Genomic DNA, 19,319 nt, shown 5'->3' with positions numbered 1-19,319 from the left:
TATAATTCATGAAATATTGTGGCAAGTGTTATGGCCCTTGTGTCATATGATATAAGTGATGATGTTGAATAACTATTTTAAGTTTGAATCAAATCCATTTAGTAATACCTGAGATAGAGTGAAAATGCATCAAAAATCTAACCTTAAATTCTAAGAAAAAGGGGGCATAATTCAGGAAATATTGGTACCAGAGTTATGGACCTTGACTGTCAAAATATATGGGTGATAAGGTAGAATTACTATTTCAAGTTTGATTCAAATCTATTTAGTAATACCTGAGATAGAGTGAAAGTGGATCAAAAATCTAACCTTAAATTCTAAGTAAAAGGGGGCATAATTCAGGAAATATTGGTACCAGAGTTATGGACCTTGACTGTCAAAAGATATGGATGATAAGGTAGAATTACTATTTCAAGTTTGATTCAAATCTATTTAGTAATACCTGAGATAGAGTGAAAGTGGATCAAAACGTTCTAAGTAAAAGGGGGATTATTCGTGAAATATTGATGTGAGAGTTATGGCCCTTGCGGTGTGAGTGGTGATGAGCAAACACCATTTAAAAATTGAAACAAATCCATCAAGTAATTATAGTGATAAAGAGGAAATGCATCAAAACTTTTACCAAAGTGCATACACAGAAGGACGCTGAGTAAGACAGTTCTCTACACTTTGTATAGTCGACTAAAACTTACCAAACATTTTTTGCAATCTGTCGTAGTAACTGTGAAAACTCTGCCAAATTGTTTGAGAATCTACGCATCTATTGCGAATTTGTCGACTGGACAGACAGGTAAAAGTCTGACAGACTGGTACACACATCACTGTAGAACAGACCTGTAGAGATAATATTATACGGTATGGTAGTGGTTAATTGGTATGAAAATATAATGCTTCATTTACTGTAATTATGGAAGCATCCATCAATTCTTAAAATACCAGTGTAGTCATACTCAATCCAAAACTAGAAACTTGGTAAGATTCTTTAAGTGAAAATTTCTATGAAAGCTAGGGCATTTTAGTATGTATTTTTTAAACTGAGTTAGCTCCCTTCGATTGTAAAATCTGTTTTATAGAAGATTAGACATTTGTTGCTGCTTTTTAAAGTATTATATCTATAGCTTTATGTAACTCTAAATGCAGTTTTTAAGTGGTAAATTATTCTTAACAAAAATTATCTGGTTACTTATTAGATATTTCTATGACTGCCATGAAATCCAAATTTCCACCATGGTTCCCTCATACACCATATAGAACAAAGACCTGCATCTCTTCTTCAATTCTGAACTAATTGTCTGTAGCCATTCTGCTTTACTGTTACTTCACACTACAAAAGAAGAGACACTTTTCAAAGTGTTTAGAAAGAAATATATTATGAGAAGCAATTTTACAATTTAAAGATAATCATCTAAAACTCCTAACTTGTAACTTTAACTAAGTTTCTTTTTATGAAATTTCATGCAATGATATTCGGAAGCGAATCTATGTCTGTAAGTAAAAGGTTTAGACTAAACAAGAAAAAAATACCTAAAATAACTGGCGTTCAAAATTTATGTCACTTTGATTTTCCTTGAAATTAATTTCCCATTATTTTGCATATCTGAATAATTACAAAATCAATGCATGTAATGTAAATTTGTTGAACAGAAAGGAAAAATGAGTATGTTTACGGATACTCTTAAATTATTTTTACCCTGCTAAATTTCTATCGTGCACTTGTCTATCTTTCAATTTGGACAGTATCATTAACTGTTTATTAATAGGGATGTTTACCAAAAAGATATTGACTGAATGGCGAACAGAGCAGATCTTGATCAGACTGCAAGGATGGTGTAGGCTGATCATGATCCGCACTAATTGCTAAGACAGAATCAATTGTGTCCAGCATTGTAAGGGTAGAGGGACAAATGATAGAAAGAGGAAGAACAGAACAGAAAATATCTGGTATGAATCAAATCTCGGCCATCAAATATTTTAAACAGGCTGCTGGTGTAGTATATCATTATACCTGAACAGAAACCTAAAACCTTGATTTGTTTCTAAACTGTCTTTGTAAAAATTTCTGTGAAAACAAACCTGTAATTTACCAAAATAGAATTAAGGGTATTTAAATTTTGTGTTTTTTTTTTTCAAATTAAGTTACCTCCCTTCAACTGTAAAGTTAAAAAAAATCTGGCTTAAAAAGTGCAGTTGGATTTACAGGAAAATAATTCTAAAATACAAATTCATGGTGTGTTAAACTTACCAAATCATTTCATGTCCGCGACCCACCCATATACACAATGTTGAACAGAGGTCTGTGACCCACAATGTTTCCCATATACACCATGTTGAACAGAGGTCTGCCATACACAATGTTTCCCATATACACCATGCTGAACTGAGACATGCATCTTTTCATTTTCTAAATTTCATGGTCTGTAGCTATTCTGCTTTTCTGTAACTTCACACCTACAAAAAAGTAGAATTTTTTGAAACATTTTGTAAATCCATCAAAATCTAAAGATGCATATTCAAAAAGTTATTTCACAAATTTAATGAAAATCATCTACACTTCAGTTAGACAGACTGCCAGACATTCCATCAGTAAACATGTGTATAAAATATTATACAGTAAACCTCGCTAATAAGGAACAGCTTGGGACCTCTAAAAATTGTTCCTTATAACCGAGGTTCCTTATATCCGTATAGCGAACTAATTCCTTGTAACCGAGGTTTGTATAATGAACACAATTTGTATAGCAAACACTATTTGACTGACGTTTGAAAACGGCCCTGGGTCGACCATGAATCTTTATGTGAGAAAGTTGTGAGTCTAGTACCGGTCCTCTAGAGAGATGGTAAGATAAACTGACTGCGTGTATATGACTGAAATAGCGTTGAAACACGGCGTTTAAACCTAAACTAAGCCAAAATGTATGTCGGTAAGAATGACGTGATTTGTGTTTATTATTGTCGGCTATTTCTATCTTCTTTTTAGGAGAGCACTACATTATGATTATAAGATATGTTGCAGCCCTTACCTTGCTCGGCAGCATGTTATGTGAATAGGCATCAATACTAATATAAAATAAATGTTCAAATAATTAATATAAAAATGTTAAATTAGACTACCAATTAAAATTTAAAAGTAGGGTGTTTATGACATACAGTGCATTACGACTAGACAACGGCGCCATACATACGGACTAAAGTGTAAATTATACCTATAGTTTCGCTATTGTCCATTTTAGCACCTGATATAATTTTTACAATTGAAAATTTGGTAAACTGGACTGTTTGCCATTGTTAATCACGCTTAATTAACACATTTATTTAGGATAGTATGACATGACCGTGTCCACGACTTATTTTCGTTCAGTATTGTTATATTGTTATCATGAAATACCTTATACATGTAACTCTCAAACATAATCTCGAGTAAATATAAATTAATGATGATATTATTTATTTTCTTTTTAACATATCCGTGAAATAAAACAAACTAAAGATCATAGAAATGAAATAATATGTGTTTATTCATGTGCATAAAAGCGCGTGTGCCGACATTACTCTGACGTCATCAGCAATTCTCCTGTTTATTTCCAGTTTTCAATAATTTTTATTCTTTATGTCTGTTCGCTATAACCGAGGGGGTTTCCATTGAATTTCGTACCTTGGGACTAGAAAGTGTGCCTTAAACCGAGTGTTCCTTATAACCGAGTTCCCTATAACCGAGGATTTTTACATTGAATAGAGAAGGAATTCATTCGGGGAAATGAAAACTGTTCCTTATAACAGAGTGTTCCTTATATCCGAGTTCCTTATATGTGAGGTTTACTGTAATAAGCACTATACCTAACATTATATACTTGAATTTCAAAGTTACTTTCAATAAATGTAAAGTTGTATGATAATGGTAAAATCATTCAAGTAGATTTAAAAGTCTTCATGCATCAGAGAACACGAAGGTTTGTAGTATGTGGAAAGGAGTCTGAAAACAAACTATCTGTAATAATACCAGGTGCGGCAAAAGTTAGTTCCCTTGGTCCGAAGCTTTTTTCACACAGGTTGCTTGCCAGTACCTCTAATGGTTACATGGAAACATGTATCAATGATCTACCTTATCAATTCAAAACTGCACCATAGTTCCATCAATCACCATATAGAACAATGACCTGCATCTCTTCAGTTCTCAAGTTATGGTCTCTAGCCATTCTGTGTTACTGTTACTTCAAACTACAAAAAGAAATATAAAGTTCAAAGACGTATCAGTTGCACATATACCACAATAAAATCAAGCACGGACATTTTGGTTATATAGCTGTAATTTGGTTGAAAAAAGTTCCTCAGTGATATTTACTATTTATTTTTCATAAAATAAGACACTTTTCATGTTTCTTTTTGCATTTTTTCAGGTTATCATTTGTATATACATATACATCATACAGGTTATTTAATTGAAAACGAAAGAAGGGTGTTAATTCTGCAGACCGCTGTCTGAAATACTGCTATATGAGGATACCTGACTTCAGATGACTTGCATTTTTTTCGTTTTCTTGAAGCAGATGTATGAATATCTTGTAGAAAATAGGTCTCTAATAGAGAGAAAATACAGAAACTGTATCGAAAAAGATCTATTCAAATAGTTAAATTTTATATGAAACAAAGAACAATTTCTTTTAATATAGCCTTTTAGTGTTCTTTTTTTTTAAATTGAGTTACCTCCCTTCCATTGTAAAATATGTTTTATTTTTACAAAAAAGCATGTTTTGTCTGTGTTCAGCTTTTCTATAACTCAGAGTACAGCTGGATTAGAGGAAAATGGTTCTAAATAAAAAGGATCTTCTTACTTGACACATGATTTCTATGCTTCATATCCACAATGTTTTCCCCACACACCGTATTAAACCATTCAGAGCTGCATTTCTTCATTTCTCAACTTCATGGACTGTAGGTATTCTGCTTTACTGTTACTTCCCAATGCACTGCAAAAGATTTGTTTGTTTTTTGTTTCGAGTTCAATGCTATTTTTCAATAATATTTCAGTTGTTTTCTGGCAGGCATTTAACCTTACCAGTGTTCCTGGATTCTGTAGCCGTACAAACTTGTTCTCTGTAACTGCCAATTCCCCATATGAAACAGAGGTCGAGTACAAATAATGTCATGGAGAACAGCATGTGCCTCACACGTGGCCCTAACTCATGGATGGTCAGGTTGATCTTGGTCTGCACTGTTCACTACGCTATCAATAAATTTTCAGTGAACACCCCCCCTGAATGATAAATTGTATTGTCCAGATTGAATGATAGACCAGTCCATTTTAGTAATTTAGGACTGGGTAAAGGGTAATTCACAAAGTCTTCAAAATATCTTACAGTCAATATTGACTTGAAGTTAACTGATTAGTATTCATTTACCAATAGACTTTATGCACTGGTCACACAAAGGCAGAATCACTTGCCGACACTGCCAACAGCAGGCTAAAGGTTAAATAACAACAAATTAGGGCATTTGGGGCTTGATTATGGTGAATTCAGGCATTATTAATTATGATTACTTAGACAATAACATGTGAAACTATCACAACAAGGTAACATTTAAAATGTATATAGCAACAACCACCACTTTTGGTTAGTTTTATTTATTTATTTGGGTTTAACGCCATTTTCAACAGTATTTCAGTCATGTAACGGCGGGCAGTTAACCTAACCAGTGTTCCTGGACCTGTATCAGTACAAACCTGTTCTCCGCAAATAACTGCCAACTTCCCCACATGAATCAGAGGTGGAGGACTAATGATTTCAGACACAATGTCGTTTATCAAATAGTCACGGAGAACATACGCCCCGCTCGAGGATCAAACTCGCGACCCCGAGATCCGTAGACCACCGCTCTTACCTACTGAGCTAAGCTGGTGGGCTTTTGGTTAGTTTTAATTACAGGAATGAAATTATGTTTTTGGACTCTAATACAGTCGAGACTGCCTTAACGACCCCCTGAATTTAGCGACTCCCTGTCATATGCGACCCTATTTTATGCTCCGGACGCAATTTACTATTAAAAGAGTCTGAATTAAGCAACCCCCTGCCTTACGCGACAAGCGACTGTGAAATCAGGCTCCCGAATCGATATTTAGACCGTTTTCAGCGACTTTGAGACGCTCCCTCGCAATATTTTACACGATAGAGTTACCGTTCTTTATCTCGCGTGAAGTTGTTTGAGACGAGAACTTATTTGTTTACAAAAGATGGCTGATGAAAAACGTAAAAAAGAACTGTTTTGACATTAGAACAGCGTGTTAAGGCACTTGAATTGCTCGATTAGGGAAAACCAGCGTATAAAGTCACTGATGAATTCGGAGTCGGTGCATAAATTAACTTTATTCCTGGTGAAACAAAAATATGGCGGTATTTAACAGGAAACGACGAAGTAAACACAGATTAAAGATGCAGTCAATAATCGAATAAATGTCAATGAACAATTAGTACACAAAAATATAAATATCATAAACCTCAGTGTGTAAATAGTTCAAATGGAACATTTATATTTTACTGCTCCCCTTTATTTTCTTGCCAGATCATGAGCTTAAATTTGTTTTATCAACATCATACGAATGATGCAAATTATTTGAAATTTATATTTTATCAATATGCAATTAAAGAAATAGTATTTAATCGTTTTCCACTCCTACCTTAAAAGAGACCAATATATAAGTATCCAATATTCATGTACTTTAATTGGAAAAATATATGAAACCAGCGTCATCCTGTTAAGTGAGACTGTTTTAAGAGACTCCCTGTCATATGTGACCTTTTTCGCTGCTTCCCAATGTCGGTCTCTTAAAACAGTCTCGACTGTATGTGTGTATAAATAACAAATCAATTGAGTTTTTGACAATAAATATTACTGGTAAAGTTTTATGAAGTGCTAAAGGGTTGTATGTCCTGGGGGGGCACATGTCCGATCCCGTGTTAAAGTCATGTCCTAGCTTTGACAGGTAACAACTTTTTCAGGCTTTTTGTACAAAAGTGACCACAGTTAATTGCATTTTTTCTGCTACATGTATTTGATTTATTTCAGTATGACTAGTCACTTATTCATTCCTTATAAAGGAAAATTTCTCTAGTTTCTTTAGAGAGACTACAAAGCCATTGAATGATTCAATAAAAACAAGAGCTGTCAGTAATGGTGACAAATGCCCCCGCAGCACCTTGACCTTTGACTTTGACCTTCACCTTCAACCTGGTGACCTAAAAGTCAGTAGGGGTCGTGTACTCAATAAGTACTATCAGCATGTGAAGTTTGAAAGTCTTTGGTGCAGTGGTTCGCCAGTAAAGTGCCTTCATGCAAAAAGTTAACGTTTTGACTAACGAACAGACGGACAGTTGAAAACTAATATGCCTCCTTTGGGGGGGGGGGGGCATAAAAATATATGTGCAGACAGCAGAAGGATAAAAATTTGTGCTGTGAAAAAAAAATTATTTGCCTTGGACGTCTAGTACGCAGGCTAGGTGTCCGGTTGCCGGACGGCTAGACACTTCCTTCTGTTTATTATAATGTGCTGACCTAGTCAAAATAATTTTACGTTCAGATTGTTTTATATTTGTGACAGGCAATCTAAACATCAAAACTTTGAAGGAACACAGTATACAGTCAGGTAAATGTATTGGTTTTATTGCTTGCGCACCAGAAAATTTGTAATTTTGGATATTATTTGATAATTTCTACATATTCTACATATTATTTGATAATTTCTACATATTATTTGATAATTTCTACATATTATTTGATAATAATTTCTACATGTTATTTGATAATTTCTACATAAATCAAAGATGAACTGAAACTAGTCTATGTGTATATAGAAATAGAAGCAGATAGACTAGTTTCGCGTTGAGGCCACGATATGCAAGTTTTATTTAAATTTACAGCCAATTCGTAAAATAATCAGCATTTTGAAGCATGTAAAGCGATGACGGCTATGAAAATTTCATCAGAAATTACTTCAACTACTTTGGTGTTTTAAATACTTGACGCTAGTGGAGACAATGAAAAAAAATTATAATGTCAATCGAGGGCTGACCGGGAAACTATTGTATCTGCATTTTTGTAAATTTTACAGGAAAAAGAAAAAACTGAATATTTCTTAAAAAACACAGCTTAGTATTACCATTCTTAGTAAATCATTATAAATTGAAATACATAAAATACAAATGCATCAAAACAAACATGTGTAACAGTTCCTTGAAAATGGTGAGTTTTTAAAAGCGCTTGACTGTCTGGAAGTGGGGCCTGTTTAAACAGTTCTTTTTTCGGAATTTAATGCTTATATCAGTATACTGACACTTGTTTTGTAGAGTAATATAAGTAATATACACGCTATCATTACAAAAACAACAAAACAAGTGTCAGTATACTAATATAAACATTGAATTCCGAAAAAAAGACTGCCTAAATGGGACCCACTTCCGGGCAGTCAAACGCCTTCAAAAACTCACCATTTTCAAAGAACTGTTACACATGTTAGTTTTGATTCATTTGCAATCGCATGCGAGTGTTGAAATTTCACATAATTAAGTGGAACACAGTTTTCAGCAATTGTTTATTTTTATTTCTTTACAAATGGCATTCATTTTCAAAGGGGGACAACTTTTTCAGAATATTTTCAGTACGGGACAGTACGGCAGAACATGTAATGGTTAAGTAAAATATTGGTAACGACGTTATTCGTTTATAAAATATTTCTGTGTTTTGGTGATATACTCCTAAACCTTAACCAAAAAGAAAAAAATATCTTACAAGGTATAGATATGTTAAAATACACCTAAAAATTGGAGGTACCATCCATGTTGTACCACAGAAAACTGGTCTTGTGTTTTCCCTACGGCCAATAATAACTAGAGCTATCACTAAAGGTGATGAATGTACCCCCCGCATGCACTGACACAGTACATTGCAATTTGACACACACAAGACTGCATAATTATGTGGACTGTATGTATATAGACTGTATGTATACAGTATAGTAACAAAAAACAAAGTCCCATAACTATGCAGAATATTTATCTAAAAGAATGTAACATGCCCCATGCACAACTAGGGTTGGTACTGATCACTTGTGTGAATTTTCATTAAATTGTGTGCAAGGGTTTGGTAGATTAGGCACGCACAAGATTGCATATGAAGACTGTATGTACATAGTATGTTAACAAGAAACAAAGTCCCATAACTCTGCAATTTTTGTCGCCGAAAGAACCTAACATGCCCCATGCACAACTACTGTTGTTACTGATCAGTTGTGTGAAGTTTCATTAAATTGTGTCAAGGGGATGAGGAGAGATGGTGCGCACAAGATTGTGTCTATGTCTATAGTATAGTAACAAAAAAACAAAGTCCCATAACTCTGGAATTTTTTTTTCTGAAAGAACCTAACATGCCCCATGCACAACTACTGTTGTTACTGATCACTTGTGTGAAGTTTCATTGAATTGTGTCAAGGGGATGAGGAGAGATGGTGCGCACAAGATTGTGTCTATGTATATATTATAGTAACAAAAAAAAACAAAAGTTCCATAACTCTGCAAATTTTTTTTCTAAAAGAACCTAACATGCCCCATGCACAACTACTGTTGGTACTGATCACTTGTGTGAAGTTTCATTAAATTGTGTCCAGGGAATGAGGAGAGATGGTGCGCACAAGATTGTGTCTATGTATATAGTATAGTAACAAAAAAACAAAGTCCCATAACTCTGCAAATTCTTTTTCTAAAAGAACCTAACATGCCCCATGCACAACTACTGTTGGTACTGATCACTTGTGTGAAGTTTCATTAAATTCTGTCAAGGGGATAAGGAGAGATGGTGCGCACAAGATTGCGTCTACGGACAGACGGACAGACGACCAGACGGACAGACAGACAGACAGACAACCTGAAACCAGTATACCCCTCCTTACAACTTTGTTGTCGGGGGGTACAAAAAAAGTTACTAAAAGTAAGCTATTTATAGTAACATAAAAGGGAAGTAATGAAAAAAATAAATACTGTAAGTTGACAAAAGAAGGATCTGCCAAATAAATCTGTTGACATAAATGAAATTTCAGGTCAGTATCTTTATTAGTCATGTTAGTTATGGAGATATAACAATTTTAATTTGAAATAAAGGGAGGTAATTTGACGTAAAATCAGTCCATAGTTATATACCCTGATTGTCTCAGTCCAACTAATAACAATAATGAAATTTCAACTAAGTCCTTATTTACTGATATAAATCCATTTTGATTACAATCAGGGGAGGTAATCAGATATAAAATAACTCTGCAACCTATGATTGGATCTGATTTGTCATGGAATCCAAGATTTATTGTTGTTCAAGATATTTTGGAAGTTTGTATCAAATAAAACCATAAATGAAGTCTCTATATGGCTGCAAAAGCCAAAATAGCCAATTTTGGACTTTTAAGGGGCCATACCTCTGGAACCCATAATGGAATCTGGCCAGTTGAAGAAAGGAAGCAAGATCTTGTGGTGATGTTAGTTGTGTGCAAGTTTGGTTAAAATAAAATCATAAATGAAGCTGCAATTGTGCAGACAAGGTCAAAATAGCTAATTCTGGCCCTTTCAGGGGCCATAACTCTGGAACCCATAATGGAATCTGGCCAGTTCAAGAAAGGAACCAAGATCTTATGGTGATACAAGTTGTGTGCCAGTTTGGTAAAAATCAAATCATAAATAAAGCTGCTTTTGTGCAGACATGGTCAAAATAACTAATTTTGGCCCTTTCAGGGGCCATTACTCTGGAACCCATAATGGGATCTGGCCAGTTCCAGAAAGGAACCATGATCTTATGGTGATAAAAGTTGTGTGCAAGTTTGGTTAAAATAAAATCATAAATGAAACCAATAGCGTGCAGACAAGAAATTGTTGACGGAAGGACGCACGGACTGATGACGGACGAAGGGTGATCAATCAATGACAGGTGAGCTAAAAACGGGAAAGTGAGTTTTCACGTGTTTATTCTAGGACTGTAACGAGTATCCGAGTACTTGGATATCCACAAGTTTGACCAAAAGAGTATTGTCAAGATCGTTGGATCGTGATCTTTTTCATTAATACATGCATTCAATGAATTTTCTTGCACATCTAAGATGATTACGTGTTGTCAGATTCTAAACCGGATGTAAACAAATGTCTTAGGTAGAGTTAGCATTGGTCTTATATTCAAACTAAAATTAATATGAAATCTGTCACATTTATCATTTAAGTAATTAAATTCAATAAAAAGTTAGATACGAAATTTCTGTCCAACAAATAAAATTTTCTTATCAAAAAGTGCGGAACTGTTACTAAATATTGTGATATTAATCACCGACGTCATATCGTTCATCTGCAAGAATGGCCCAACAAGTCCATCCGCGAAACCTGACTTTAATTAATAAGCAAAACATTAAACATCTATAGGTCATAACTATTTAACTGAGCACTATGAGAACTGCAAAGTTTAGATTCCATAAAGAAAGAAGAACAAAAATAACAGGCTTGCATTTTTGTATCATTATGTTCGTTGCTGCTGGTAATCCATGGTTCGATCTGTGAATCGTCAGCCCCGACTTGCGGATCGGATTGGATCGCCACTTGTCTGACGATCCACAGCCCTAGTTTATTCGTATACTAGTTTTTATCATTCCAATTCTGTGGTGCCAGGTTGTGGATTATACCTGAACATACTACTGCTGAACCAGTTTGGTTTCGACATTTCTGGCAGTCAAGATTACAACAACAACAATATGGCGGACAGTAAACGCAGATAAATGCAAGGGCACGGTAAAATTAATTAAGAGAACATGACATTTACCAAGAAACAAAGTGGATTTTGGCAGCATTATGCATAGAAATAAAATTCTGTTTATTTTGGTTAGAGAACCGGTTCTGGACGAATACGTACGCTCTCTAGGGAATCTGCCAAACCATAAAAAAGGGCTGCTCTATCACTAAAATTATCTATATACTGACGAACAACGTCTACGTCACCGAAAGGGGTTCGGCGGTTACGGAAGATAGATGATACAGTTGCATGGTGGTACAGTAAGGTGTCTGACTTCAATTCAAATGTTACAATCATATTGTGGTATCCAGACATTTGTTGAAATTGTTCCTTGTTGTAATTTTTTATCTTGCCTGACACTAGGTACGAAAGTTCTATGTACGAACATCGAAGGCTGATTGCTTCATAAATAACTTCATAAAAGTTCTATTATTACGTTAAATCGATAGCACTTATCCGTAAATAGTTTTACAATTCATTATTAGTTGCTGCCATACCCTTATTTACATGTAAACATGCTTAAAAGTTGACGTAGAGCAGCAGCCAGCGAATGTCAGCCATTTTGAAATTATGACGTCATATTTGGGTTAGTATAAATACTGGGCGTTCCGTATCGCTGTAGTCACACAGTCACACAACCAATCAGCATCAACACAGTTGTGTTGAAAACAGAAAAGCTAAATCTCTCTTATCCGATAATAAAATATGGATCGTAATAATACTTGTTACATTTGCATGTTCTCTCATTCCAGTGCAGATCAGTTGATTGTTAACTTTGTTATAACCAAAGAGCTATAAAATAATGTATTTTATAGTTCTTTGTTATAACCAAAGATTTTGCCAAATCTGGTACACTACCAAATCTGGTAGATCTAGATCTACCCGCTAGATCTGTTTACCGTCGTCTGCTAAGTCAAATCTAGATAGGTCTTTTATATATATCCTTATTATACCGTAGAAGTGGGTGGATATATCTTTGAGCTGGAGATTCAATCCGTAAAAGTGCGCAGATGCTTTAGAAATACAACCGTAGGCCTAAATGTGGGCAGACTAATAACAGTACCAGAAACAAATTTAAGGAATCTGCCCATATAGGCCCTATCAGTGTCAACGTTTTCTTTGTTTGAATACTGAAATTACTAGATCTACAGTGTATGTATACAATTTTTACCCGTGCATTGACCTTACTAACTATTGAATCTACTATTTTCTCCCCATTTAAAAACATGTCGATACGTAAACCAAGATATTTGAAAATACTTTGAGAAGGTATTACATGACCGTTACACACAACTTTAAATAAAGAAATTTTCTTGAGTTTCCTAAGAGAACCAAACAACATACACTCCGTTTTACCACGATGTACGGACAATCTATTATCAATTAACCATGTAGAACAATTTTCCATAACTCTGCTTAATTTTTCTGAAATATATAATGTGGGGATCTTTATGGGCAAACAATATCGCACTGCCATTGATCAGCATATAAGCTTGCAGTCTGAATCTATACACATTGGCATGTCATCTAGGTAACAAGAAAGAGTAAAGGCCCAAGGATACTTCCTTGGGGGACTCCACGTGTGACATCGGCAGATTCGGATGAAACTTTGTTAATATTAACTATCTGAGTTCGTCCAGTAAGGTAAGATTTAAACCAATTTATTGACTGAACACGCATAGCTGTAAGCTTGTTACAAAGGATAGTATGATCGACGGTATCAAACGCCTTTTGAAGATCAAGTAAAATCATGCCAGTATATTAACCTTCAGAATTATTCTGTTTAATATAGTCTAACAGATGTATAAGGCAGGTATCGGTAGAGTATTTAGATCTGAAACTTGACTGAAACTGGTATAAAAGGGAATTCTTATGTAAGTATATATTCAGAAAACTGATTATATACAGAACGCTCCACAATTTTAGAAACAACACTGAGAATATTTACAGGTCTATAGTTACCTACTTCAAGAGGGGAAGACTTTTTATAAATAGGAGAAACCCTAGCTGTTTTCATGTCGTCAGGAACAATTCCGGAATAAATAGACACATTTACAATGAAAGTAATAGGAATCTTAAGGACATCTGCCCCATCTTTTATAAACTTAGACGGAATACCATCTTAACCCGTGCTCTTCAAGGCATTAAGTTAGAGAAAACATGAAACTTCACAGATCGCTTAACACGACAAAAAACGAAAATGTTGCAGGCTCGGTTTGATTGAGCCTGTTCATGGACGGTAGTGGAAAAGCATGCTACCGTCCACGCCCTCTAGCCCCGTTTTTGGTGCGTGGCATTCCCTGTTTGATATTTTTCTTTGTTTTTTTTTAGCAGAACTCAACATTTACACATGCTAAAAGTACAAAAAGCAATAGTTGATTTTTATGGACATTTTTTTCTGAGACATGGTTTATTCTAAAACAAGTAGGTTCATCTGTATTTCCATAAAATGATCTAAAAAATTTGCGATGATTTGCAGGACTTGGAAGCTTGATCACTAAGTTTGACGCGAAAGTAGTGAAAAACTTGTTAAAATGGTCTGCTATCTTGACAGAATCATGACAAACTTCATTGTCAATATTTAAAATAATGCTTGAACTATTTCCCAATTTTGATTTGTAACCTAGCTTTTGAAAATGATGCCACAGACCTTTTGAGTCAATTTATATTCTTCAACTTTATTAGCAAAATAATTGGATTTGGCAGATATGATCGAGTACTGTACTTTATTACGATATTTACAAAATTCTTTGTAGCATTCAGTAGAATTATGTTTCCGAAATTTATACAATACATCTATTAATTTGATAAGTTCAAGTATTTCTTATGTCTTCCATGACTCTGTTCTGTTTCTTTTTCGCACCACTTTCATAGGTGCAATGTTATTCATTACTTTTAGAAAAACATTCTGAAAACCCGACCATGCGTCATTTGTTGCAAGGAAAACAAGTACTCCAGTCAGCTTCAGTCAAATTTTGTTTGGTGTAATTTCGCATGGGCCTGACTTTAACAGTTTTATGTTTATTAAAAAATCCTTTCGACACTTCCCTAGTGCAAAAAGTCATAAAATGGTCACTTGCTTCTACAGGTATTACACCAGACTGAAAAATCTTACCTTTGTCGTTACATAGAATTTGACCGGTAAGTGATGAAAAATTCTGTGAGTCCCGAGTGGCATCTGTAATAATTTTATCTAGATTAAAAGTTTTCAAAATATTTGAATATGATTTATATAAAACACTTCGTTTCTGGTAAACACAAATGTTAATGTGACCTAAAATTATTGTTTCACAAGCTGAGCGGAAATTTAACAAGTTTTCCTCAAATCTTTCTGTGAAATTACTTTGCTTCGGAGACCTATGACCTATTCCAACAACAATTGGTTTTGTTTTCGGTAAAAAACAGTTATATGAATAAAAACATCATTAGACTGTTCACATACATCGTTTCGAACATTAAATACGTAATCATTTCGGATATACATGCATACCCCGCATCCACTGCGGTTCCTGTCATTCCAAACAATGTAGACTTACAAAGTCTGTTGAGATCAAATAATCTGTAATTATATTAATTTCTTCATACTGACACTGATATTTTCCCAGAAAGAACATTTTCTCCCCAGGCTCATCTCAACAGTTACAGACAGAGGCAAGAGATATTGTATTTTTTTTTTTCAGAAAGTGGTATCAGAGAGGATTGATTTTATGGCCTAGTGCTTTACATTTAGTGACTCTAACGACTGATGTCAGTCTACGAACAATGAAATAACCATCAAGAGCAGCCTCTCCATCAGAAATCGAATTATCTTACCACGTCTCTGTAAGTGAAATAATTGCAACTTTGCTTTTTTGTGCAATAAGTTTAATTTCGGATATTTTTTGTAGCAACGATCTAACGTTCAATAAAATGCACGCCTTTCCTACCAAAACACTGAAAATTGTCATTACTAGTATTTAGAGGTAAAAGTAGTGAAGTTCTGATCTTCTGAATTTATGTCATTTAATATATATTCTCCTGGAAGGAACTTAAATAAACACATATCGCAGTAATAACATAAATCAGTATTTTTGCTCGGCAGTCTGTCAAGTCTCTTGATGTGATGTATCAAGTGCACTTTATATGGGTCTTCGACTGGCAAGCACTACAAGACACCGCTTTGCTGGTAGCTGTGAGTCCTCTTTTTTAGACAGTGCATAGATACTTTGCTTGACACTGTCTATAAGAAGTAACGTTTACCACTGCAGGTCCAGGGTTTGACTGTATGTCACCACATTTGAGAAGGCACAGAACAAAAATACTACTAATATTTGGACGAACGCTAGTGTGAAGTTTCACGGAGCGTAAAACTTGGTCATAGTAATGACGATCTATGGTTATATGTAGGGATTGTGTGATCAATAGTCCATTAACTAGGTATCGGTAGAGTAATTCAAATATTTAATTCAAATGTTTGCATTCTTAATTAATGGTGTTTAGCCTAAACCAACATTTTATGAAAAGGATTCGTTATTCCAGGCCGTATAATTTTGAGCTATTAATATCACAAACAAAACATCCACTATTTTGGCTATTTAAAAGGCCATAACTCTGTAATAAGTGCAAAGATTCTCAAGAAGAATTCCAATGGTTCAAAGTCACATTATAATAAAAACTCAAGCAAGGTTTCATGAATTTGCATTAAATACTTTTTGAGCTAGGCACATTATTAGGTGAAAATGTGCATATTTACTATTTCAGGGGCCATAACGCTAAAAATGGGGGACGGAGTCAGACGAAAAATGGAGGTGCGCCAGTTAATATCATGATGAAGACTTATGCAAGTTTTCAACCATTTATATTAAATACTTTTTAGCTAGGTGCATCACAAGTTGAAAATGTGCATTTTTGACTATTTCAGGGGCCAAAACTCCCAAAATAGTGTGTGTGTGTGGGGGGGAGGGGGGGGGAATTATCAATTTATAAGAGATACTTTTTAGAAAAATAGGAGGTGCATATTTATATCATACTCATACAAAGTTTGACCAATTAGTATGAAATACTTTTTGAGCTAGGCGCGTCACAAGGTAAAAACGTGCATTTTTGATTATTTCAGGGGCCACAACTCTGACAGACCAAAATGAAAAATAAGAGGTGCGCAATTTCTTGACATGATAGATTATTAAGGTATTATTAAACGTATTTTTGCATTTTATATACGAGAATATTGAATACATAATCAACGTTCAGTAGACTACTAACAACCTACAATATTACAATATCAAACAGAATATATAATGCTAAGTAAATGCCTGCCAACCTATAAAAAACAGTCAGACATACTTATGCTAGACCAGACGAACAAACCCTATTAAGGTACCTAGAAAACTGGTTTTATGAGACGATTCATATGTTCTCAGAATAAACATCTTTTAATAACACAATGTCTACAACACAGAGACAATTAACTATTTTTAGATAAAACAACAGAAAACATTAGTCATTAACTTATATTAAACATTCATTCAATATCCTTGTGCAAATTGTAACATATACGCCGCAAAAGGTCGGCAATTTTATAATGTTTCAAGCAGTATCCATTCGTTTCTGCAGCCATTCTTATCTGTACAAACATAATGACTTTGGAGACAAGGAAAGTATTTGTATGAAATCCATAATACCACCCTTTTTCATTATAGAGTACTAGTAATTTTCCGTACAAAGGCAAATCAAGCGCACAGTTACATCGTCTGTTACATACCCACATTTGTCACTTTCCTGATTACAACTCGTTGATATAGTAAAAGTCAACTTATGAAGTAAAAGATTTGGGCTTTAAATGCAACATTTACTGTCAAAAGAAGATATGTTGAACTTCTGCAAGAGAATGAAATTAACGTTGAGAGCATTGACAAAAACATATTAAAATACTTTCCGAACCTTAGTTCTTTTGAACGTTTATTTTATGGATGAAAAGAGCGCTTTAAAAATCTGGTAAATAATACTACTAATAATGATCCTTTGCAGCGTCCTCCGGTTCAAAAGAATGTCCTATCATAACAGAAGAATTCCGAAATCACACACGGAGAATTACATATACACACGGAGAATTACGTAAACACACGGAGAAGGACGTAAAAAGGAGAATGACGTAAACACACGGAGAATGACGTATTTATACGGAAATTGCAGATTATTATTACTGGTTACTACCTTCAGTTAAAATTGGGACTGATTTCATTTGATTCATTGAAAGTATATACTGCCCCGTGTTCATTCTAATTCCGTTACTGTACGTCAAGTGTGTTGGAAGGACTATGACAAGCCGTTTGCAATATATTGTGAGGCAGGATGCCTCACGACCTTGTTTTTATGCAATTGTTTTGCATTGTTTTACGGCCTATCAGTAGTTTTCATTTTTGATGTTAAAATTGTCAGGCTATCTGTCAGCTACTTTTTAATCACAGTTCATTGTTCTGTAACATTTCCAGACATTGACTGATAACCAGTCGCATTGTTAAATTGTTGTTTACTAAATTACATTTCAAAATGTTAGAACTCTACTTATGTCATGCTTGTGTCAGTTAGTCACTTAGTGAAACTGTAATTCTAGCTTTCGCAGGGATTTTCTATAAAAGTACGCAATGTCAGCCTGAGTTATTCAACAGTTCAATTAACAATCACCTGCTGTATTAAATTAAATCGAGGTTTTCATGTAATGTCCATTGTTGACTTTGTAAAACTTCATAAAAGTTTATGTCAGTTGAAATTTTGACAGTTGTCAACCATCTTGGATTTTTGTACGTATGCACCGGGTGACTAAAATCTCGTACAAGCGGACTGAAATCGCTTCATATTCTGCAGAAATAGTTAACTTTTATTGTCAAGTATTTGATATTTAATACTTGGCATGTAGTGTTGATTCGTAGCGTTCTTTATTGTTTTATTATTTATTTCTGTCCGACTTTGTCTGTTTACACTAGTTTAGAGGTTAAGCTCCGCCTTATTTGCATATAAGGAAACGTTCGTATCCCGAATGACGTCATGGTCGGCCGAAGTAAGTTCGTAGCATCAACTCGGTTACGGACCTGTCCGGGTATTTCCGACTTTGACCTTATTCAGACTAATTTAGATTCTGGTATTCATCCTCATTTGCATACCATTGCATACCACAAAGGTTAATTATTAGAACGCTAGAATCATCACTTTGCCTCCGTCTCTCGTGTAGAAAGGCTGTTTGTCAGTTTGTTCTTAGACATTTTTTTTATTTACGCTTCTAAAACCTATACGAATTATTCAAACTTTGAAACTGCACGGTACTTATTATCATTAAATTATACAGATATATTTATTAGCAGTATTTGCCTATTTGGCTGTTTTTCTCTTAGAAAACTCTGTAATTTTAGAGTTGGTTCTCGGTCCGCCTGCTACACGACTTTTGCCTGATATTTTCATTACTGATTATTTTATTCAGTTATAATTAATAGTTATTGTTAAAGGCTTCCCATAAATAAAAGTTGTTTGAAGCCGAAAGGAAC

At 34.5% G+C, this 19,319-nt stretch overlaps 1 long non-coding RNA gene across 15 annotated transcripts in view; it reads right to left on the bottom strand.

Moving 5' to 3' along the window:
- Nucleotides 1-18,950, bottom strand: part of LOC123539735 (uncharacterized) — a 41,286-nt gene extending 22,336 nt beyond the window's left edge. For 7 of the 15 annotated variants that reach the window (XR_008367726.1, XR_008367727.1, XR_008367721.1 and 4 more), the window contains exons 1-6: nt 11,923-12,377; nt 4,830-4,964; nt 4,100-4,215; nt 2,243-2,448; nt 1,184-1,324; nt 693-834 (exon numbers count right to left, since the gene is read on the bottom strand). This is a non-coding gene — a long non-coding RNA (uncharacterized LOC123539735). The other 8 variants (XR_008367732.1, XR_008367734.1, XR_008367722.1 and 5 more) reach the window with 7 other exon arrangements.
- Between the last annotated feature and the right edge of the window lie 369 nt (nt 18,951-19,319).

The sequence above is a fragment of the Mercenaria mercenaria genome, chromosome 16 (assembly GCF_021730395.1).
Source record: "Mercenaria mercenaria strain notata chromosome 16, MADL_Memer_1, whole genome shotgun sequence".
NCBI classification, from domain to species: Eukaryota; Metazoa; Mollusca; class Bivalvia; order Venerida; family Veneridae; genus Mercenaria; species Mercenaria mercenaria.
This window is presented reverse-complemented; position numbering and strand designations above follow the sequence as displayed.